Below are 24,519 nucleotides of genomic sequence, written 5' to 3'. Positions count from 1 at the left end.
TTCCTGCACCAGTTCCTCAGCCACACATTCAGATCCAATATCTCCCTGTTCCTGCCCTCTCCAGCACGAGGAACTGTAAGCAAACCAGAGATAACCACCCTGGAAGTCCTGCTTTTCAGCCTTCTTCCAAGTTCTCTGAAGTCCCGCTGCAGAATGTCCTTCCTCTTCTTCCCGATGTCATTTGTGTGACATGTACTACCACTTCCGGCTGTTCACCTTCACCCTTGAGGATTCCCTGCAATCGGTCTGTGATGTCCTGGATCCTAGCACCAGGGAGGCAACACACCACCCTTAAATCTCGCCTGTTGCCACAGAAACCCCTTTCCGTACCTCTTACTATGGAGTCCCCTACTACCACGGCTCTTCCTGCTGTCTGACTCCTCGGCTCTGCTTCTGCACCAATTTTCAGCTCGCAGACCTGTCCGCCTCTCAGACTGGCAGTATCTTCTGTCCTGACAGCTTCCAAGAAGGTGAACCTGTTTATGAGAGGTACATCCCCTGGGGTCTCCTGTACTTCAAGCATCCTTTCCTTCCTCATCGTCACCCCCTTTCTCTCTTCCGGTATCCTCAGTGTAACAACCTCATTGTAGGTCCTTTCCAGAAAACCCTTGTTTTCACGGATGAACCTGAGGTCATCCAGTTTTTTCTTCAGTGCTGCAACATGCTCCTTCAGAAGTTGAATCTGGACACACTTTCCACAGCTGTAGCAGCCGGGGGCACCATCAGTGTCCCTGACCTCCCACATCATGCACGTAGCACACTGAATCAGCTTAGCAGTCATGTTTTCACCCTCTGCAATTGTGCCTGGTGTAGTCTCCTCACCGAAGACTCTTAAGCCAAAGTCTAGCACTTTTCACACCAGGCATTTCCCAACAGGTCACTCCACTGGAGCTCTCCATCTTTTTATTTGCTTGAGCTTAGCAAGCTGCAAGGTCACCTGACCTGGATTGCCCAATCAGCTGTTTTCTGCTGAGTCTGAGCTATTCAAATCTTGATTGCCAATCAACTGCTAATCAATTCTTGATTGCACTATCCAACTGCCAAAACTGCCAGAATCTCTCGAGCCAAAGACTGGCACTTTTCACACCAGGCACTTACCTCGACCAGGCCGCTTCCCGACGAACGTTGATTCGTCACCACCTTTGATTTGGCCAGTGCTTTGTATCTTATTGTCTACTTGCACTGCACTTTCTCTGTCACTGTAACACTTCATTCTGCATTATCTTATTGCTCTACCATTGTTCTTCCTCAGTGTACTGATGTGATTAAATGAACTGCATGGATGGCATGAAAGACCACATTTTTCACTTTACCTTAATACAAGTGAAAATATGAAACCAAATCACCAATTCATTTTATAGTCACCATGCACTATGTTTCTGGCAAAGAGACTAGGTATCATAAACTGAACTTATGCACTGTCTACCAGCACATCATTTCCACTGTTGCTCACTTGATTCAAGGGCCAATGCAGAAAAGGGAGCAAATGAAACCATCTCAGTGATGTACAAAGATGTAACAAGTGAATTCAGTTAACCTCCTCGGAAAGGACAGAAACAACCACAATGAGTGGAAAGTGTTTTTACTTTGATTCAGGAGATTGTGGGTTATGAATACAAGTGTGTTCAGTATTGTTCACCCTGCCATTGGAAAGATGCCATGAAATTGGAAAGAGTGCAGAGGAGATTTACGAGGTTGTTTCTGGGGCTAGAGATATGAAAAAATGTAGAGCAGGTTGGGACGTTTTTACTGGAAGGTAGGAGAATGAGGAGGGATCTTATCAAGGTGTATAAAATTATGAGGGTGCAGGTTTGGGGAAATCAAGAACAGGAGAATGTAGGTTGAAGGCAAGAGCGGCAGATTTTACAGTAATCTGACACGCAACCTTTTCACCCAGAGGGTGTCTGAGGTGGCATAAGCTTCCAGAAGAACCGGTTGAGGCAGGTACATTAACAATCGCTAAAAGAAACTTGGGCGGGTATGTAGATAGGAAAGATACACAGGCCAAATGGCACTGGTTTAGATGGGAATTTTGGTCCAGATGGGCAGAATGGTCAGCTTCCCTGCAGTATGACTATGACAATCCATATGATTTTTATCTGTACAAGAGAACCATTGTTTGTGAAACATTCAGGACTGTGCTTGAGTCTTCTGGAATTAAAAATATGTTCCTCAGGCAATACAGTGTGCAGTCTTGGGGGAAAAAATGAATGGTAATTGAAAAACAAACTTAATTACTGTTTACTTTCTTTGAATACATTTGTTGAATAAGTGTTTGTCTAGGTGAGCCTGGAGGGTGAAGAATGCTTTGGGAAATGCTTCATTGCAACTTGGGACCAAATGTCTTAACCTGAAACATGGACTGCTCATTTCCCTCCATAGATGCTTGAAATTTGATAGAGAGAATGTAAAATCTGATATAACAGCATTTCAGTGAAGAAAGGGAGATTACAGTGGTATGAGAGAGCAGTTGGCCAAAGTAAATTGGAAGGAGCTGCTGGCAGGGATGTCAGCAGAGCAGCAATGGTGTGTGTTTCTGGGAAAAATGAGGGTGGTGGAGGAAACATGCAGGACACGGGCAAGGAAAAAATGGTAGGAAAAGGGAACCGTGGCTGATGAAACATGTGAGGCAGCTCATCAAGAGGAAAAAGGAAGCATATGTTTCATAACTGGCCGTTGTTCGGCATGCCAAGTGCTTGGCCTAAGAGCCCAGCTCGCTTTCAGAGGGCCGAGATTTTGTGACTCTGGAGATTGCCGGATTGAAGGTTGGTGTCACGGAGGGAGATCCGTGTGTTGTCGGGGGAGTCAGAAGATCTATGGCTGTGCGCCCAGACACCCGAGATCTTCGGGCACAGGGCTCAGAAAAAGCAACGCAACGCACTTGTAACATCATAAACCAGCGGGTTGTTTGTTATGTCTCCCCTCACGCTGTGAAAGGGAGACATCTCTTTCTCCCTTATTAGGGAGAGAGAGAGCCTGTGGTATGTTGAATGCCGGGTGAACAAGTAGCCTTTGGAGTACTGCAAGTCTGTGTCTTTGCTGTCGCTTTGCTCACGCTTGAGTTATCGGTGGCGGGTGGGGGGAGGGGCAATTGTTGCTTGCTGCCACTTACGCGTGGGAGGGACGGGAGCTGGGAGGTAGTTTGGGGTTCTAACATTTAACTGTTGTTCATTCTTTGGGGGCACTCCTCTGTTTTCGTGAATGGTTGCAAAGAAAAAGCTTTTCAAGATGTATATTTTATACATTTCTCTGACATTAAATGTACCTTTCAAACCTTAGAGATGAAATATGAAAGCAAGATAGCAAATAATATCAAAGCGGAGAGTAAAAGTTTTTTGAGTAAGTTAAAAATAAAAAAGAAATGAGAGTGGATATAGGACCGCTAGAAAATGAGGCAGGAGAAATAATAATGTGGAACATGGAGATGGCTGATGAACTGAAAGAGTATTTTGCATCAGTCTTCACACAGTATGCCTGATGTTATAGTGTATGAAGGAAGAGAATTGGGTACAATTACTATTACAAGAGAGAAAGTGCTCAAAAAGCTGAAAGGCCTAAAGTTACATAAGTTACCCAAACCAGATGAACTGCACTCTAGGGTCCTGAAAGAGGTAGTGTTAGAGATTGTGGTGGCATTAGAAATGATCTTTCAAAAATTATTGGACCCTGGTATGGTGCCAGGAGACTGGAAAACTGTGAATGTCACTCTGCTCACTAAGAAAGGAGGAAGGCAGCAGAAAGGAAATTATAGACCAGTTAGCCTGACCTCAGTGGTTGGGAAGATGTTAGCGTCAATTGTTAAGGATGAGGTGATGGAGTACTTGGAGACACAGGACAAGATAGAACAAAGTCGGCATGGTTTCCTTCTGGGAAAATCCTGCCTGACAAACCTGTTGGAATTCTTTGAGGAGATTACACATAGGATAGATAAAAGGGATGCAGTGGATGTTATATATTTGGACTTTCGGAAGGCCTTTGACAAGGAGCCACACATGAGGTTGCTTACCAAGTTAAGAGCCCAAGGTATTACAGGAAAGTCGTTAACATGGTTATAGCATTGGCTGAATGGTTGGAGGCAGTGAGTGGGAATAAAAGGATCCTTTTCTGGTTGGCTGCCAGTGACTAGTGGTGTTCCGCAGGGGTTGGTGTTGGGACCGCTTCTTTTTGTGCTGTATATCAATGATTTAGAAGATGAAATAGATGGCTTTGTTGCCAAGTTTGCAGATGTTACAAAGATTGGTGGAGGGGCAGGTAGTGTTGAGGAAACAGGTAGAATACAGAAGGACTTAGGTAGATTAGGAGAATAGGCAAGAAAGTAGCAAATGAAATACATTGTTGGAAAATGCATGGTCATTTACACTTTTGTAGTAGTAATAAATGTGTGGACTATTTTATAAACAGGGAGAAAATCCAAAAAGCTGAGACGCAAAGGGACTTGGGAGTCCTTGTACAGAACACTTTAAAGGTTACCTTGCAGGCTGAGTTGGTGGTGAGGAAGGCAAATGCCATGTTAGCATTCATTACAAGAGGTCGAGAACACAAGAGCAGGGATGTGATGCTGAGGCTTTATAAGGCACTGGTGAGGCCTCACCTTGTGTATTGTGAACAGTTTTGGGCCTCTCATCTTAGGAAAGATGTGCTGGCATTGGAAAGGGTCCAGAGGAGGTTCACAAGGATGATTCCAGGAATGAAAGGATTATCATATGAGGAACGTTTGATTGCTCTGGGTCTGTATTCGCTGGAATTCAGAAGGATGAGGGGGATCTTATTGAAACCTTTTGAATGTTGAAAGGTCGAGATAGAGTAGATGTGGAAAGGATGTTTCCCTAGTTGGAGAGTCTAGGACTGCCTCAGAGCAGAGATGCAGAGAAATTTCTTTAGCCAAAGGGTGGTGAATTTGTGGAAATTAATGCCACATGCAGCTCTGGAGGCCAGGTCGTTGGGTGTATTTATAGCAGTGATTGATAAGTTCTTGACTGAACGTGGCATCAAAGCTTACGGGGAGAAGTCCGGGAACTGGGGTTGATGAGGAGGGAAAAAAAGGATCAGCCATGATTGAATGGCAGAGCAGACTCGATGGGGCCAGTTTGCCTAATTCCACTCCTATGTCTTATGCTGCCTGGCCAGTTGAGTTCCTCCAACTTTTTATGTGTTAATGAATAAATGAATAAATAGGGCCATCCAATCATCAGACGGCCACTCCCACTTTGGACCAGCTGTTACCCCTACTTTGTGAGGGAGATGAGGAAAACACAAAAGGAGTCCAGGAGTTAACATCATTCATGTCTCATTTTGCTAATCTTAGGTTTTGCTAAATCCATTGGTTGTTCCTGTTCAATCCCCACCTTCAACTTAAGATATGCCATGGAAATATTATTGTGTAATAAACATACATTAAGTCTGCAGGGATCTTGAGGCTAACTTAAAATGCAGAATGAATTGAAGATCGTAGCTAAACACAGTGCATTTGGAGGTCTTCTAGTTTATGAAAGAGCTAACCAATTATTCTCAATCCTCTGCTCTTCTCTCCTATCTCTGAAACCTGTTCCCTATATCCAATTCAATTATATGATGTATTGTTGAAACTATCTTCTGGACAATGCATTTAAGATCATAACAGCTTGACATTGTTACAAGAATGAAGAGAGGTCATTTTAACCTAAGCATTTGAGTGGAAACAGGAGTGAGTATTACAAAGTCATTTTAACAACCAAATGGAAATACATATTCAATGACCTGAGATATTCCTGTTGGCCATTATGCCGAACTCAATTCTGTCCACTAATAACAACCTGTAAATAAAACAAATCAGGTAATAACATCTCCACATCAGGACCACTTTTTTTCCTAGGCTTTGGAAACATTAAGATAAATAAGGAGAAACTTACCAATAATTTGATTGACTAGTCTTGCTACATTAAATAGCAGCAATGTAACCTGGTCCTGGAACATTCATTATGCATCAAACTGCCTGGTCTGACACTTCACACTGAGGATGGAAAATAACAAGAGAGTGCACCATTTGAATTAGCTTATTATAAATGGACAAACAAAACAGATACTATATGAATTTTAAACACAAGGCTTTTATGATCTATTCCCAAGAGCATCATTTTATTGCTCTCAGCTAAATAGAAGACATAGAAATGTTATTTGAAGACATTAAGGATTTCCATTTTAATATCAGCAAAATTGATTTTTAGGCTAAAATGTTTAAAAATGGTTCGGGTCTTCCAGTTGCTTAATGGCACGAGCTTTGAGCTGCCACAAGAACATTTAAAAGCAATTCGAGCAAGATGCAAGGAAGATGGCCACGGAAAGTCCTTTAGTTTAAATTTTACAACACTTTTGGGTTTTTTTAAATCTCAGGGCTAACTGGGTTTATAGATGTTTAAATTTGCCTTATAGCTGTCTATTGAAAACAAAAGTGATCAAAACCTTGTCTGTCTGGCTGTTACTGGATAGCTATGGTAAGCATTCTGACTCTTGCCTCTGGCCCTTTTAGATGCTGCTGTGTTGCTTCCATCTTCTTTATTTTTCTAAGATTGATCCATGACCAGCTAAACTCAGTATAGTCCTGCCCAGTGTTTCAGTTCATGTGCATTTTGTGTACAAGCTAATGTAAAAGCATCAGAAGTGCTTAAGGCAGGGTGCAACAGAAGGTCTTTCTGATACTCTTCTTCACATATTCACACAGTTCATTTATGTGTTAAAACCTCTGGAGATTCTTGAACCTGTACAATAATAATAGCCTGTAATAACGTCACTGCTATGGTTTTCAGCTGAAAAAATCTAAATATTGGCTGCCAAGCAAGAATCTTTTTCTGGCTAGGTGACGCGTGAGAAATCTGTACCTTAACCAAAGCAAATTTTTAGCGTTCTTGTGGGCTGAAACTAGTTTTGCGGGTGGTCTGTTGTGATCTGTAAAGGATAGGCAATAACCATGTCTGTCACACTGACGACAGGAGAAAACGAAAGAGAAACACCTTCTGTGTGGTTGGGCGAATCTGCATATCAAATGCGTGAGGGTAACATGATTGATAGCTGGGTATTGACGATGTGCACTGTGCAGTAGAGTTTCACTCCTCAGTCAAAGGTCATTATGCAGAACGCTCCATTGCCTGTTATAACAACCATGATGTCCTTATCAAATTGGAGCACATTTCTATCATTGTCTAAGATAATTGTGTGTCTGAAACTGAAGCAATCAGAAATTACTCGATTTATTTAGCTGAAAATCAAGGGCATCTCAGATTATGGGCAGAAGGCTAGGAAGATGAAAATGGGGACAAGATCAAATCACCCTATTGAATGGTGGAGCAGGTCTCTGACTTCTCTGATTTCTCTGACTACTCCTCCTTATTTTTTTATGCTCTGCACCGGATTTTTAAAATATATTTGATGGATGTTACTAATACTATTGAGCTGCATTTCCCCAGAGAAACGATCCATATCTTTATCAAGCAGCAGTAAATCAAGGCCACTGGACTTGCTGTGTTCTCTACAAGATGTTTGGCCACTCATCCGAGAGACTGCTTCAGTTCAGATTGATAGTGGATAGGTGTCCAGCTTATAAACTGAGTTTTTTAAAGATATGGCAATTGCATGAGGGTCATCAAGAGTCGTAAAGTTAATGACAGCGTCATTAGTCTTAACTTTGCATGAATGGAGGTGGGAACTGTTGTGGATATTCCAGGGTATAGATGTAAATAGCTGATGGGTGGGTCGTATCCCACCCCCTCTGTTCAGGGGGGTTTTCCAGTTTGACAAAGATGGCTTCTTTAACCCCTCTTTCAAACTTCCTGTCCTCCCTGTCCAAAATGTGCACATTGTTATCATCAAAGGAGTGTCCCTTGTCCTTTAGGTGCAGATATACAGTCCAGTCTTCCCATGAGGCGGCGCGGCACAGCAGCAGTGGCCTTTCAGACCTGGTGTTACTTTAATTTTAATTTTCTAATCTAAGTTTGATATACAATTTTCGATTAGGGCACATGAATAATAGAGCGGCTATCTACCATCGCCAGATACTACTACAATACAGAGATCGCACAAAAACAAACCTCCACAAGGATCTGCTGGCTGAATTATGCAACGTCAGCTTGCTGAGGGGAATGGGCCTACAATCCTTGGACCTGCCTGATGTTGGGAGCCGGAGATGGAGATGGAGGCGTCGAAAGCGATGTGTGAGGAAGCAGAAGCGAGGCAAACGGGGAGGGGTCTGTGCCAGGCTAAAAGCAAACCCTAGCCGGCCTGTTCTCCCGTCCATTCAGCTCTCCAATGTCCGCACCTTCAGAAGCAGCCAATGGCGACTCTGCCAACTTAGAGGAGTACACAGCATCAGTGACCAGCTACATCAGCAAGTGCATTGATGATGTTACTCCGTCCAAGACCATCGCTATACGTGCCAACCAGAAGCCATGGATGACTGCTGAGGTCCCGCGACTCCGCCTTCAGAGCAGGCGACAAGGCAGCTTTGACAACAGCAAGGGCCAAACTGTCCCGAGCCATCAGAGGGGCAAAGCATTCACATGCCCAGCTAATCCACAGTTACTTCCAGGACAGCAGTGACGCGCGGTGCATGTGGAAGTGCATCCAAGACATCACCAATTACAAGACATCACCTGACTATGCAGGTGATGCCTCCCTCCCAAATGCGCTGAATAACTTTTACGCCTGGTTTGAGGCAGAAAATGACGAGGCGGCGAGGAAGTCCACCCCTCCTGCGAATGACCAGGTGCTGTGTCTCTCCGTGGCCGACGTGAGAAGAACCCTGTGCAGGGTCAACCCACGGAAGGCTGCTGGACCAGACAAAATCCCTGGTAGAGTGCTCAGAGGATGTGCAGACCAGCTAGCAGATGTTCTCACTGACATCTTCAACATCTCCCTGAGCAGCGCCACCATTCCAACGTGCTTCAAGGCCGCCACCATCATCCCCGTGCCGAAGAAGTCTTCAGTGTCCTGCCTAAATGACTACTGTCCCATTGCACTTACATCCATCATCATGAAGTGTTTTGAGAGGCTCGTCATGAGGCATATCAAGACCCTGCTGCCCCCCTCACTGGACCCCCTGCAGTTCGCGTACTGTCCCAACCGCTCAACAGATGACGCCATTGCCACCACCCTCCACATGGCCCTAACCCACCTGGACAAAAAAGACACATACGTTCGGATGCTGTTCATAGACTTCAGTTCAGCATTCAACACAATCATCCCTCAGAAACTGATTGGAAAGCTGAGCCTACTGGGCCTGAACACCTCCCTCTGCAACTGGATCCTAGACTTCCTGACTGGGAGACCTCAGTCAGTCCGGATCGGGAGCAGCATCTCCAACACCATCACAGTGAGCACGGGGGCTCCCCAGGGTTGCGTGCTCAGTCCACTGCTGTTCACTCTGCTGACCCACGACTGTGCTGCAACACACAGCTCGAACCATATCATCAAGTTCGCCGATGACACCACCGTGGTGGGTCTCACCAGCAAGAACGATGAGTCAACTTACAGAGAAGAGGTGCAGCGGCTAACGGACTGGTGCAGAGCCAACAACCTGTCTCTTAATGTGAACAAAACAAAAGAGATGGTTGTTGACTTCAGGAGGGCACGGAGCGACCACTCCCCGCTGAACATCGACGGCTCCTCGGTAGAGATCGTAAAGAGCACCAAATTTCTTGGTGTTCACCTGACGGAGAATTTCACCTGGTCCCTCAACACAAGCTCCATAGCAAAGAAAGCCTAGCAGCGTCTCTACTTTTTGCGAAGGCTGAGGAAAGTCCATCTCCCACCCCCAGTCCTCATCACATTCTACAGGGGTTGCATTGAGAGCATCCTGAGCAGCTGCATCACAGCCTGGTTCGGAAATTGCACCATCTCGGATCGCAAGACCCTGCAACGGATAGTGAGGTCAGCTGAGAAGATCATCGGGGTCTCTCTTCCCGCCATCACGGACATTTACACTACACACTGCATCCGCAAAGGAAAAAGCATTATGAAGGACCCCATGCACCCGTCATACAATCTCTTCTCCCTCCTGCCATCTGGGAAAAGGCTCCGAAGCATTCCGGCTCTCACGACCAGACTATGTAACAGTTTCTTCCCCCAAGCTATCAGACTCCTCAATACCCGAAGCCTGGAATGACACCTTGTCCTTCTGTCCTGTTTATTATTTATTGTAATGCCGGTACTGTTTTTGTGCACTTTATGCAGTCCAGTGTAGGTTTGTAGTCTAGTATAGCTTTCTCTGTGGTTTTTTTTATTACGCAGTTCAGTCTAGTTTTTTGTACTGCGTCATGTAAACCACGGTCCTGAAAAATGTTGTCTCATTTTTACTATGCACTGTACCAGCAGTTATGGTTGAAATGACAATAAAAGTTGACTTGACTTGACTTGACTTGACCTGAGGTGTTAGCCCTCCTAAGCTGGGCCATCCCTTTGTGGTGGTTGTTTTGTCTTGCCAACATACAGATCTGTGCAGTTCTCAATGCATTGGATAGCATGTACAATATTGCTCCATTTATTGCACCCTTGGGGTGGATGAGTTTCTGTCCGAGTGTTTTTGTAGGTTTGAAAACACTGGGATTTGGTATTTGTTGAAAATACTTCCGAGTTTCTCCAAAACTTCAGCTAAATATAGGATGACTATGTTTTTCCATTGACAATAGACAATAGACAATAGGTGCAGAAGTAGACCGTTAGGTCCTTCAAGCCTGCACCGCCATTCTGAGATCATGGCTGATCATCTACTATCAATACCTGGTTCCTGCCTTGTCCCCATATCCCTTGATTCCCCTATCCATAAGATACCTATCTAGCTCCTTCTTGAAAGCATCCAGAGAATTGGCCTCCACTGCCTTCCGAGGCAGTGCATTCCAGACCCCCACAACTCTCTGGGAGAAGAAGTTTTTCCTTAACTCTGTCCTAAATGACCTAACCCTTATTCTCAAACCATGCCCTTTGGTACTGGACTTTCCCAGCAGCTGGAACATATTTCCTGCCTCTATCTTGTCCAATCCCTTAATAATCTTATATGTTGCAATCAGATCCCCTCTCAATCTCCTTAATTCCAGCGTGTACAAGCCCAGTCTCTCTAACCTCTCTGCGTAAGACAGTCCAGACATCCCAGGAATTAACCTCGTGAATCTACGCTGCACTTCCTCTACAGCCAGGATGTCCTTCCTTAACCCTGGAGACCAAAACTATACACAATACTCCAGGTGTGGCCTCACCAGGGCCCTGTACAAATGCAAAAGAATTTTCTAGCTCTTGTACTCAATTCCCTTTGTAATAAAGGCCAACATTCCATTAGCCTTCTTCACTGCCTGCTGCACTTACTCATTCACCTTCAGTGACTGATGAACAAGGACTCCTAGATCTCTTTGTATTTCTCCATTATCTAACTCTACACTGTTCAGATAATAATCTGCCTTTCTGTTCTTACTCCCAAAGTGGATAACCTCACACTGATTCACATTAAACGTCATCTGCCAAGTATCTGCCCACTCACCCAGCCTATCCAAGTCACCCTGAATTCTCCTAACATCCTCATCACATGTCACACTGCCACCCAGCTTAGTATCATCAGCAAACTTGCTGATGTTATTCTCAATGCCTTCATCTAAATCGTATGTAAATCGTAAACAGCTGTGGTCCCAATACCGAGCCCTGTGGCACCCCACTAGTCACCACCTGGCATTCCGAGAAACACCCATTCACCGCTACCCTTTGCTTTCTATCTGCCAACCAGTTTTCTATCCATGTCAATATCTTCCCCCCAATGCCATGAGCTCTGATTTTACCCAGCAACCTCCTATGTGGGACCTTATCAAATGTCTTCTGAAAATCGAGGTAAACTACATCCACTGGATCTCCCTTGTCTAACTTCCTGGTTACATCCTCGAAAAACTCCAATAGATTAGTTGAGCATGATTTGCCCTTGGTAAATCCTTGCTGGCTCAGCCCAATCCCATCACTGCCATCTAGATATGCCACTATTTCATCTTTAATAATGGACTCTAGCATCTTCCCCACTACTGATGTTAGGCTGACAGGATGATAGTTCTCTGTTTTCTCCCTCCCTCCTTTCTTAAAAAGTGGGATAACATTAGCCATTCTCCAATCCTCAGGAACTGATCCTGAATCTAAGGAACATTGGAAAATGATTACCAATGCATCCGCAATTTCCAGGATAACATTCCAGGGTCTCCTTTAGTACCCTAGGATGCAGACCATCTGGACCTGGGGATTTGTTAGCCTTCAGTCCCATCAGTCTATTCATCATCGTTTCCTTCCTAATGTCAATCTGTTTCATTTCCTCTGTTACCCTATGTCCTTGGCCCATCCATACATCTGGGAGATTGATTGTGTCTTCCCTAGTGAAGACAGATCTAAAGTACTTATTAAATTCATCTGCCATTTCTCTGTTTCCCATAACAATTTCACCCAATTCATTCTTCAAGGGCCCAACATTGTTCTTAACTATCTTCTTTCTCTTCACATACCTAAAAAAGCTTTTGCTATCTTCCTTTATATTCCTGGCTAGCTTGCGTTCGTACCTCATTTTTTCTCCCCATATTGCCTTTTTAGTTAAGTTCTGTTGTTCCTTAAAAATTTTCCATTCATCTGTCTTCCCACTCACCTTAGCTCTGTCATACTTTTTTTTAATGCTATGCAATCTCTGACTTCCTTTGTCAACCACTGTGGCCCCTTTCCCCCCTTTGAATCCTTCCTTCTCTGGGGGATGAACTGATTTTGCACCTTGTGCATTATTCCCAAGAATACCTGCCATTGCTGTTCCACTGTCTTTTCTGCTAGGATATCCGTCTATTTAACTTTGGCCAGCTCCTCCCTCATGGCTCCATAGTCTCCTTTGTTTGACTGCAACACTGACACCTCCGATCTGCCCTTATCCTTCTCAAATTGCAGGTAAAAACTTATCATATTATGGTCACTACCTCCTAATGGCTCCTTTACTTCAAGATTGCTTATCAAATCCTGTTCATTACACAACACTAAATCCAGAATAGCCTTGTCCCTGGTCGGCTCTCGTACAAGCTGTTCCAACAATGCATCCCGTAGGCACTTTACAAACTCCCTATCCTGGGGTCCAGCACCAACCTGATTCTCCCAGTTCACCTGCATGTTGAAATCCCCCATAACTACTGCGACATTACCTTTGCCACATGCCAATGTTAACTCCCTATTCAACTTGCACCCAATATCCATGCTACTGTTTGGGGGCCTGTAGACAACACCCATTAGGGTCTTTTTGCCCTTACTGTTCCTCAGTTCTATCCACACAGACTCTACTTCTCCTGATCCTATGTCCCCCCCTTGCAAAGGACTGAATCTCATTCCTCACCAACAGGGACACCCCACCCCCTCTGCCCACATTTCTGTCCCTACAATAGCATGTATACCCTTGTACATTCATTTTCCAGGTCTGATCTCCCTGCAGCCATGTCTCCGTTATCCCAACAACATCATAGTTACCCATTCGCACCTGAGCTTCAAGCTCATCCGCCTTATTTCTGATGCTTTGTGCATTCAGATATAGAATTTTGAGCCCATTTCTCCTCTCTCTGTTTAAATCTCTGCCTATTGTGCTTAACCCATTTCCCCGAACTCCCATCGGGCTATACGCCCCTTGAATTTTGTTGTCCTTCCTAAATTTACTTATTCTTTCTGCACATTTAACTCCATGTTCCGTCAGACCATCCCTCTGTACATGTGTCCTCCTTATCACTTGTTTCACCTCACCTTTCTCTACTACACACTTAGTATTCCGGAACCGTGTAGTCCCCACCTGTCCTTTATTCTTCATCTCGCTATCCTCTCTCACATTCTGAATCCCTGCCCCTTGCAAATTTAGTTTAAACCCCCCCCCCCCCCCCCCCGGAGCAGCACTAGCTAACTTTCCTGCAAGACTGTTAGTACCGCTCCAGTTCAGGTGTAAACCGTCCCGTCGGAACTGATCCCACCCTCCCTGGAACAAAGCCCAATTATCTAAAGACCTGAAGCCCTCCCTCCTGCACCATCCTCTCAGCCACGTATTAATCTGTATAATCCTTCTGTTCCTTGCCTCACTTGCACGTGGCACAGGTAGCAATCCTGAGATTGTTACCCTGGAGGTCCTGCCCTTCAGCTTCGCACCTAACTCCCTGAACTCACTACGCAAGACCTTGCTCCTTACCTCTGCTTTGCTCCTTACCTCTGTCTATTGGGCTGATGTCCCTGCTGGTTTTTGTTGCTGTCTTGCTGAAGGCCCAGCCAGGGTAGCTGCAAGCTTTCAAGGCTTCTCTCAAGTACTTGCGCTCCTTATCTTTAGTTGTAATGTTGGTGGGCACATTCTCGGCGAGCTGACATAGTGTTCTAATATTCCCCAACGTGCATTTTAACAGGCGATGAGTAGGTACTGATATGTGTGTGTTGGTTTCCTGTAAACTTCAATGTCTAGATACCGATTTTCTCTGATAAGTACGACACAATCTAAAATCACCATTTCTTGACATCTGCTTGTGTAAATTTGATGTTATTATCCACCGAGTTGATGTGTTCTGTGAAGGCTTGCACCTCATTGCTCCTTTGATGAGAACAATGTGCACATTTTGAGCAGGGAGGATAGGTGGTTTGAAAGATGGGTTAAAGAAGCCACCTTTGTCAAACTGGAAAACCCATCCCTGAACAGAGGGGGTGGGGTACAATACCACCTATCAGCTACTTACAATACTGTCCTAACATCTCTACCCCAATGTGTTCACAACAGTTCACACCTCCATTCATCTAAAGATAATGACCCTCTCATTATCTTTATGACTCTTAATAACCCTCAAGAGATTGCTGTACCATTAAACAACTCACAGAGTTTATAAGCTAGAAAACTACCCACCGTGGATCAGAACTGAAGGAGCCTCTCAGATGAGTGGCAAAACGTCTTCTAAACACAGCGAGTCCAGTGGTCTTGATTTACTACTGCTTGATATACAATGACCTGGATGACTGAGAACCCTCATCGACAGATTCATACCTTTTGATAACTAATCACATACACTCAGTGCCCAATTTATTAGTATCAGAAACAACTGTCTAAGCAAGGAGTTGGACCTGCTGCAATTCACCTATCGCCACAACAGGTCTACAACAGATGCAATCTCAATGGCTCTCCATTTGGCTTAAATCACTTGGACGATAGCATTGCCTACATCAGGCTGCTGCTTATTGATTACAGCTCAGCATTCGACACAATCATACCCTCATCGCTAATCAACAAGCTCTAAAACCTGGGCCTCTGTACCTCCCTAAGCAAATGGATCCTTGACTTCCTCACTGGAGGACCACATTCAGTGAAAATTGGAAATGACATCTCCCCATTGCTGACAATTAACACTGAGGCACCTCAAGGACGTGTGCTTAGCCCACTGCTTTTCTCTGTCACACCCATAGCTATGTTGCCAGCCACAGCTCAACCATCATCTCGAAATTTGCTATTGACAGAACTATTGCTGAGAGAATTTCAGATGCTGATGAGGAGGCCTACAGGACTGAGATAGATCAGCTGGTTGAGTGGTGTCACAACAACATCAGTAAGATCAAAAGAAGTGAATGTGGACTTCAGGAAGGGGAAGTCAAGGGAACATACAGCTGTCCTCATTGAAGGATCAGCAGAGGAAAGGGTAAGTAGTTTCAAGTTTCTGGGTTTCAACATCTCTGATGACCTGTCCTGGATCTAACATATTAGTGCAATTTCAGAGGCGCAACTGTGGCTACGTTTCATTAGGAGTTTGAGGAGACTGGCATGTCACCAAAGACTCTTGCTAACTTCTGCAGATATAATATAGAAATTGATTGCATCACTGTCTGGTATGGAGGGGCCCTTACACATGAGCAGAAAAGAGCTGCAGGAAGTTGTAAACACAGCCAACTTCATCATGGGGACTTGCCTCCCCAGCATTGAGGACACCTTCAAAAGGTGATGCCTCAAAAAGGGCATCCATCATTAAGGACCCCCATCACCCAGGACACACCCTCTTCTCATTGTTACCATCAAGGAGGAGATATGCAAGTCCGAAGACACAACAGGACCAGCTTCTTCCCCTTTACAATCACATTTCTGAATAGGCAATAAACTCATGAACACTACCTCAGTATATCTTGCTCTCTTTTGCACTATTTAATTCAATTTTAATGCATCTTTCTTATTGTAATTTATGGTGTTTCTTTAAAAACTCTAAATTACTAAGATTGCAAAACAAATTTTACGTTGTATGCCAATGATATCATGCCTGATTCTGATTCTTATTCTGATTCTATCTTCTGCTGCTGTAGTCAATCTATTTCAGAGTGTGATGTGTTGTATATTCAGAGATGCTCTTCTGCACAGCTCTGTGACTATCCGAGTTACTGTCACCTTCCTGTTAGCTTGAACCAGTCTGGATAGTCTCCTCTGAACTTTCTCATTAATAAGGTGTTTTTGTCCACAGAATTGCCATTCACAGTATGTTTTTTTGTTTCTCACACAATTCTCCGTAAACTCTAAAAGACCGTTGTGTGTGAGTATCCCAGGAGACCAGCAGTTTCTGAGATACTCAATAAACCCCATCTGACACCAACAATAATTCCACAGTCAAAGTCTCTTAAATGATTTTCCTCCCCATTCAGATGTTTGGTCTGTACAACAAATGAACATCTTGACCATGTCTGCATGATTTATACATTGAGTTGCTGATGAGGTATTTACATTAATAAGCGGATGTGCAAGTGTACCTAATAAAGTGGTCAGTGTGTGTAAATCATTACATAAGGGAGAAACAATCTTATTGCATGAGATAGAGAAACCCTTTCTGGCACAGCCACTTCAGAATACAGGTTTAGTCTATTTAAATCTCTTACATTTTCTCTTTGCCCACCTCTCTCCTAAAGGCAATGTTTTGGTTGAGATACCAGTAGCCCACTGGAACCTCAACTAAAGCATGACTATCCATTTTCAGGAGGTGGCAGGGCGTTCTTCCAGTGATAGGGAGTTCTGAGCAGTGGTAGCAGCACAGCTACACTCACAGAACAACTGCCCTATACATGCAGACTGCAGGCAGGAAGTGACAATGAAGGAAAACCAGACTGATCTTCCTTCTGTAAAACCTGGAAACTCAGAATTAAGTAGAATTCTGATTCTGCCTTAGTTGGGTTTCAATCTTAATTTGCAAGAACTGATGGCACTTGATCAAGACACAAAATTCTGAAGAATCTCAACGGGTCAGGCAGCATCTATGAAATAAACAAAGTTTCTGGCTGAGACCATTCATCAGGACTGGCCAGGGCCTTGGCCTGAAAAATTGTCTATTTATTCTTCTCCATAGATATTGCCTGACCTGTTGAATTTTTCCAGCACTTTTTGTGTTTTCCTGGATTTCCAGCATCTGCAGAACCTCTGGTGTTTATGATATCACTTGATTCTTGGTCACATTGGCTCATTTAAGGTATGTTGTCTTGTTGTGTCTTTTTATCTTAACATGATCTAATTATCAACAATTATTAATTCCTATCTATTTTAAGGAATTGAGGATATTATTTTAACTACTCTCTCACCAGTGTATGATCTTGATTTTCTAACAGTTAGATTCATCTCTCTGTATGCAAAGAGTCATTGAGTCATACCTCATGGAAAAAAAGGTTTTCAAGCTGATCCTTGTCCATGGCAATTACCAAGTGTCAATCCTTATTAATCCCATATACCAACACTTGGGTCACAGCTTCTAAGCTAACCACTTCTTACATGTTGTGAGAGTGCCTTCTCCACCATCTCCTCAGGCAGTGCTTTCAAGGTTTCAAGCAACCTCCACTTCCTCAGAAGACTATGGAAATTCGGCATGTTCCTGACGATTTTACCAAGCATCCACTCTGGATGCACCACAGATTGTTGTGCCAACTGCTCTGCCCAAGATCGTAAGAAACTGCAGTGCACTCTGAACGCAGCACAGTTTATCACATACGCCTGCCTACCCTCCAATGATTCTGTCTACGCTTCCTGCTGCCTTGGGAAAGCGACATAATCAAATGCCTCATCTACTTCGGACACTCTCTCTTATTTCCTCTCCCATCAGGCAAAAGATTAAAAAATTTGAAATCCATATCACCCCCCAGGCTCAAGAACAGCTTCCAATCTGCTGTTTCCAGACTCTTGATTGGACCTCTCTAACGCTAAAAGGTGAATTCCTGATCTTGCAATCTAACTTGTTGGGGTCCTTGCAGCATATATGTCATATGTACATTTTCTCTTGTAATTGTAACACTTCATTCTGTACTACATTTTGCTTTTCACTTCCTCAATGTATGGACAGATTTGTCTGGATATCATGCAAACAAAAGCCTTTCACTGTCTTTTGGTATGTCTAGATGAAAAAATAGCCTTCTCAAATCACCCTTAAATGTCCTACCCTTTAACTTAAATCTCTGCCGTCCCACCTTTACAAATGGAGAAAAGTTTCACACTTCCTAGTCTATCTATCCCTCTCAATAATATGTAGTGCTCACTAGTTAAACCCTCAGCATCCTCCAGTATGGAAAGCAAATGTGTCTATGCAGTGGCAGATAGCTGAAACATTCCATCACAGGCAACATCTTGGTGAATCTCCCTTACACTGGAGGGAGTGCAAGGAAGATCCTCCCTGTTGCATGCTGACTGGAAGTACAGACAACACTCCAGCTATGGCTTTACCAATCTTTTATGTTTTTGTTGGTATACGTGCATATGCAATACACAGACCTATGGTGCAGCATCTGAACAAATTACTTTCTAAAATGATCCTGAAACAGAATCAGAATCAGAATCAGGTTTATTGTTATTGACATACTGTATGTCATGGAATTTGTTGCTTTGTGACAGCAAAGCAGTGCATGACGTGAAAATTACAATAAGTTACAACAATTATAGACAGAGTGGACAGCCAACACCTCTTCCTCAGGGCACCACTGCTCAGTACAAGAGGACATGGCTTTAAGGTAAGGGGTGGGAAGTTCAAGGGAGATATTAGAGGAAGGTTTTTTACTCAGAGAGTGGTTGGTACGTGGAATGCACTGCCTGAGTCAGTGGTGGAGGCAGATACACCAGTGAAATTTGAGAGACTACTAGACAGGTAGATGGAGGAAATTAAGGTAGAGGGTTATATGGGAGGCAGGGATTAAGGGTTGGCACAACATTGTGGGCCGAAGGGCCTGTACTGTGCTGTATTGTTCCATGTTCTATGTTCAATTAAATAATTATTTCAAAAGAGGAATAGTGAGGTAGTGTTCATGGTTTATGGACTATTTAAAATCTAATGGCAGAGAGGAAGAAGCAGTTCCTATAATGTTAATTGTGGGTTTTCCTCCTCCCGGATGGTAGGATGAGGGCTGGAGAGGGCCCTTGTTGATGGATGCTGCCTTGTTGAGGCACTGCCATTTGAAGGTGTCCTCAATGGTGGGTTGGCTAGTGCCCTTCCAGAAACAGAGCTGCTGTTTTGTTGAGTGCAGAGGGGAACGCTTAAACTAACAGTGCTCAAGGACTTTACACTGCAATTATCTAGCTGTACAGGCAATAACTCACAATATTTAAGACAGCACCCAGACTAGCTAGAAAGCAGATGAATTCTATGGTCACATAATTCATCCATGCATCATTCCATTTTCACTTTCACAAGCCACCGACTTCCCCTGACCACCCATACCCAGGAGTGGAGTAACTAATTAAGCTGCCAGTATCTTTGGACACTGTGGGAAAATTGAGTACCTGGAATAAAACTATACAGTCAGAAACAGAATGTGTGAGCTCACAGAGATGACGAACGAGGTCAGGATTAAACCTGGATCACCACAGCTCCACCACTGTTAAAAAGTACAGTGGATTCTGGTTAATTGGGCCATCAGTTAATTGGTGCAGCCACTTATTTGGACAACTCTTAAAGAACAAAAACTAACTGAGAAAATAGCTGGGATTTCCTTCATTTATTTGGGATGCAATGCTGCTTAATTGGGACAGGAGTTTGTTGCTGAACAGTTTCTATCTAGTGTCAGCTGCATGCACCAGTATAGACATTACACCATGCTTAGAGAGAACAGTTTTTAAATAACATCATTTGTATGTGTTTGTGCTAAAAAAATAGTGATCTTTATCACTGATAGCTGGCAAAAGGTAAGTGGCAAAACAATTCAGAACAGTTCTGCTCACTGCAGCTTCAATCATTCAGGCTTGGAGATACCAGAAACAGCCAGGAATGAAAATGAAACGATTGCACTACTTCAGCAAGTTAGGACCTACAAAGAATTTGAAGGTATCAACAATCAAGTTGAATGTTACAATGAAAATGAAGACTTGTTGGATGCAATCTTCAAAAACATTGTATGGCCCAATCAGGGGTTGGAGCAGGCCACAGAGATGAGGTTCCTCGCAGTTCAGTGATGCTTGTTTGAAAGGAGGCCGTCGTGGGTGTTCAGCCTCATTCTGATAGCCCAATCAGCAGCAGGAGCAGGCCGCAGTGGCGAGGTTTCTCGAAGGTCGGTGACACTTGTCTGAAAGTACAGAAGGGACAAGCGAGGGTGGGGGCCACATTTGTTGGGAGTAGTCCAGTGGTGAGAGTAGGAGTGTCAGGCTTTGACTCAAAGGAGGCTTCGGGTGAAAAGAGGCATTGGGTCTGTGTCAGCTTCTGCTAAGTTTCCCATTTTGTTCTCTCTTACCATACCTAGTGCAGTAAGTGGCTGTTGCATGTTTTTCATGTGGGATGTTGGAGTCCTGGGTAACCCAGATCCTCCCTGGGAACTACATCTGCGTGAAGTGCATCCGGCTGCAGCTTCTTGAAGACTGTGTTAGAGATCTGGAGCAGCAGCTGGATGACCTTCGGCTTGTACAGGAGAGTGAGGAGATAATCGATCGGAGTTAGAGTCACAGTCACACCGACGCTGCAGGAGGTGAGTAGCTGGGGACTGTCAGGAAAAATGGAAATGTGAATTGGCAGTTAGCACCCTGCAGCCATTCGCCTCTAAAATAAGGGCACAGTTTTGGATACTGTTGTGGGTGATGACCACCAGGGGAATGGCACTGGGCATAGGTCTGTGGTGCAGAGGGAGAAGAAGGGAGCAGTAATGATGGGGACTCAGTTGTCAGGGGAACAGATAGAAGATTCTGTGGATGTGAATAGGACACCCAGGTGATATGTTGCCTCCCAGGTACGAGGGTCAGGGACATCTCGGATCGTGTACCCAACATTTTGGAGAGGGCGGGAAAGCAGCTAGATGTCTTGGTACATATTGGTACCAATGACATAGGAAGGAAAAGCAAAGAGGTGCTGAAAAGGGAATTTAGAGAACTAGGCAGAAAGCTGAGAGGCAGGACCTCCCAGGTAGTAATTTCTGGATTGCTGCCCGCTACGTGCACCAGTGAGGGTAGAAACAGGATGACTTGGCAAATTAATATGTGGCTGAGAAGCTACTGCAGGGGGCAGGGCTTCAGGTTCTTGGATCTTTAGGATCTCTTCTGGGGGAAGGTATGACCTGTTCAAAAGTGACAGGTTGCAGCTGAACCTGAGGGGAACCAATATTCTCGTGGGCAGGTTTGTTAGAGTTGTTGGGGAGGGTTTAAAATAATTTGGCAGGGGGCTGGAAACCAGAGTGAAGGGACTCAGGATAGGATGAGTGGTAAGAAAGCAAAGCTAGCGTGCAGTTAGACTGTCAGGAAAGGCAGGCAGATATAAATTGGAAGGAGATGTTGGAAGGGATGACAGCAGAGTAGCAATGGAGTGAATTTCTGGGAAAAATGAAGAAGGTGCAGGATAGATGTATTCCAAAAAACAAAGCAATACTCAAATGACAATATAGTACAACTGTGGCTGACAAGGGAAGTCAAAGCTAATGTAAAGGCAAAAGAGAGAGCATACAACCAAACAAAAAGTGGGAAGACAGAGGATTGGGAAGCTTTTAAAATCCTACAGAGAGCAACGAAAAGAAACTAAAAGAGGGAAAAAATGATATATGAAAGCAATTAAACAGTATCAAAATGGATAGTAAAATCTTTTTCAAGTATGTAAAAATAAAAGAGAGATGAGTGTGGATATAGGACTGCTAGAGAAATGAGGCAAGAGAAATAACAATGGGGGCCAAAGAGTTGACAAATGAACTAAATGAGTATTTTGCATCAGTCTTCACTGTGGAAGACACAAGCAGTGTGCCAGATGTTGAAGGGTGTGAAGGAAGAGAAGTGAGTGCAGTTACTATTACAACGGAGAAGATGCTCAAAAAGTTGAAAGACCTAAGTGTACATTCATTACCTGGACCAGGTAAGCTGCACCCTAGGGTTCTGAAAGAGGTAGCGATACAGATTGTGAAGGCATTAGTAATAATCCTTCAAAAATCATCGGACTCTGGCATGGTGCCAGAGGACTGGAAAATTGGAAATGTCACTACACTCTTTAAGAAAGGAGGAAGGCAGCAGAAAGGAAATTATAGAGCAGTTAGCCTGACCTCAGTGGCTGGGAAGATGTTGGAATCAATTGTAAAGGATGAGGTGATGGAGTACTTGGAGACACAGGACAAGAGGTCAAAGTCAGCATGGTTTCCTTAAGGGAAAATCTTGACTGACAAACCTGTTGGAATCCTTTGAGGAGTTTACAAGTAGGATAGATAAAGGGGATGTAGTGGATGTTGTACACTTGAATTTTCAGAAGGCCTTTGACAAGGTGCCGCACATGAGGCTGCTTACCAGTTAAGAGTCCATGGCGTTATAGGAAAGTTACTGACATGGTTAGAATATTGGCTGATTGGTAGGAGGAAGCGAGTGGAAATAAAAGGATCCTTCTCTGGTTGGCTGGCGGTGAATAGTGGTGTTTCGCAAGGGTCGGTGTTTGGAGCTGTATATCGATGATTTAGAAGATGAAATAGATGGCTTTGTTGCCAAGTTTGCAGATGATATGAAGATTGGTGGAGGGGCAGGCAGTGTCGAGGAAACAGGTAGAATACAAAATGACTTAGACAGATCAGGAGAAAGGGCAAGAAAGTGGCAAATGAAATACAATGTTAGAAAATGCATGGTCCTGCATTTCGGTAGTAGAAATAAATATGCAAGACTATTTTCTAAACGGGGAGAAAATCCAAAATTCTGAGATGCAAAGGGACTTGGGAGTCCTTGTGCAGAACAACCTAAAGGTTAACTTGCAGGTAGAGTTGGTGGTGAGGAAGGCAAATGTGATGTTAGCATTCATGTCAAATTTCACGACACATGCCGGTGATCACAAACCTGATTCTGAAAATATTTTAGTGAAATCTGTTCCACCATAGATGCTAATTTTATCTTTATACCTATATCCTCTGCTTCACTGCTTCAGAGCTTTCTCTGCCTTCGTTCAGCTCAGCTATCATCCCATCAGGATTTTAATCCTGTTCTCAGGATGAAGGAGCAGTATGCTGAACATTTCACATCCGTATTTCTCTGCGTTCTTGATTTTGCTCTGTTGCTTCACAAAATGATCCTTTCTGATCTCAGTCGAATTCCAAAGCGGAACAGATTACTGTTTACAATAATGATTCGTTTTTTTATACAGAGGAAATTTCCCATCTGATCAACCTAACCAAACAAGAAAGGAACATAAGCTTTTGTTTTGTTTTTCATGTTTCTGTTAAGAAGACAGTTGACTCATTTAAGTCTTTGAGCAGGGATTCCATTTGTTCTCTTCAGGTAAATAAAGTGTGTGAGGTTTTATCTTTCAAGATTTTTAATTGGCAACCAGATAATACTGAGGTGCCAAATGAGTCATTCCAGACTACAGCAACAGTTCAGCACCAAGACTAAAATGAAAAGCTACCAAAACCAGTACAGTAGTTAAAGTTACTGGGCTTGTCAAATGGAAATTTACATGAATGATCCAGATCAACAATTATAGGTCTAATAATGATTGTAAATCCCATTGGAGCTGGAGAAATTAAATTACGTGCGGTCTGCAATAAAAAAAGAACAGTGACCATGAAACGAATGCATTCTCTTAAATACTCAGAAGATCAGGGGAACATCTGTGAAAAGGGAAACCAAATTCATGCTTCAAATTGATGAGCTTCCTTGACTTCATTACATTTCTAAATTTTCTCAGACATGACAAAGGATCATCAACTCAAAACGTTAATTATATTTCTCTTTCTAGAGATGTTGCCTGACTTGCTGAGTATTTCTAACATTTTCTGCTTTTATTTCAGGCTTCCACCATCTGCACTTACTTTTTGATATGCAACAAATGCCTCTTGATTTCACTAAAGTATTTTCAGAATCAGAATCAAAATCAGATTTATTATCACTGGCATATCTGTGAAATTTGTAAACTTGACAGCAGCAGTTCAATGCAATGCATAATGTAGAAGAAGAAAAAATAATAATAAATAAGTAAATCAATTATAGTACATGTATATTGAATAGATTAAAAATTGTGCAAAAAAAGCAGAAATAATATATTTTAAAAGTGAGGTAGTGTTCATGGTTAAGTGTCCATTTAGGAATCGGATGGCAGAGGGGAAGATGCTGTT

General features: G+C 43.5%; 1 protein-coding gene across 7 annotated transcripts in view; it reads right to left on the bottom strand.

The window, feature by feature from the left end:
- The window catches only part of LOC140730325 (muscarinic acetylcholine receptor M3-like), a 327,953-nt gene that overhangs the window by 149,125 nt on the left and 154,309 nt on the right, over positions 1-24,519 (bottom strand). For 5 of the 7 annotated variants that reach the window (XM_073050580.1, XM_073050581.1, XM_073050583.1 and 2 more), the window contains one exon: positions 5,889-5,989. The exons of the other annotated variants lie outside the window; for them this stretch is intronic. The gene's annotated coding sequence lies outside the window, so the exon portion shown is untranslated. The remainder of the gene's footprint in view (positions 1-5,888; positions 5,990-24,519) is intronic. 7 annotated transcript variants of the gene reach the window in all.

This window comes from Hemitrygon akajei, chromosome 7, assembly GCF_048418815.1.
Source record: "Hemitrygon akajei chromosome 7, sHemAka1.3, whole genome shotgun sequence".
Taxonomy (NCBI): domain Eukaryota; kingdom Metazoa; phylum Chordata; class Chondrichthyes; order Myliobatiformes; family Dasyatidae; genus Hemitrygon; species Hemitrygon akajei.
Note: the sequence above shows the minus strand (reverse complement) of the source record. Positions and strands in the feature narration are given on the sequence as shown.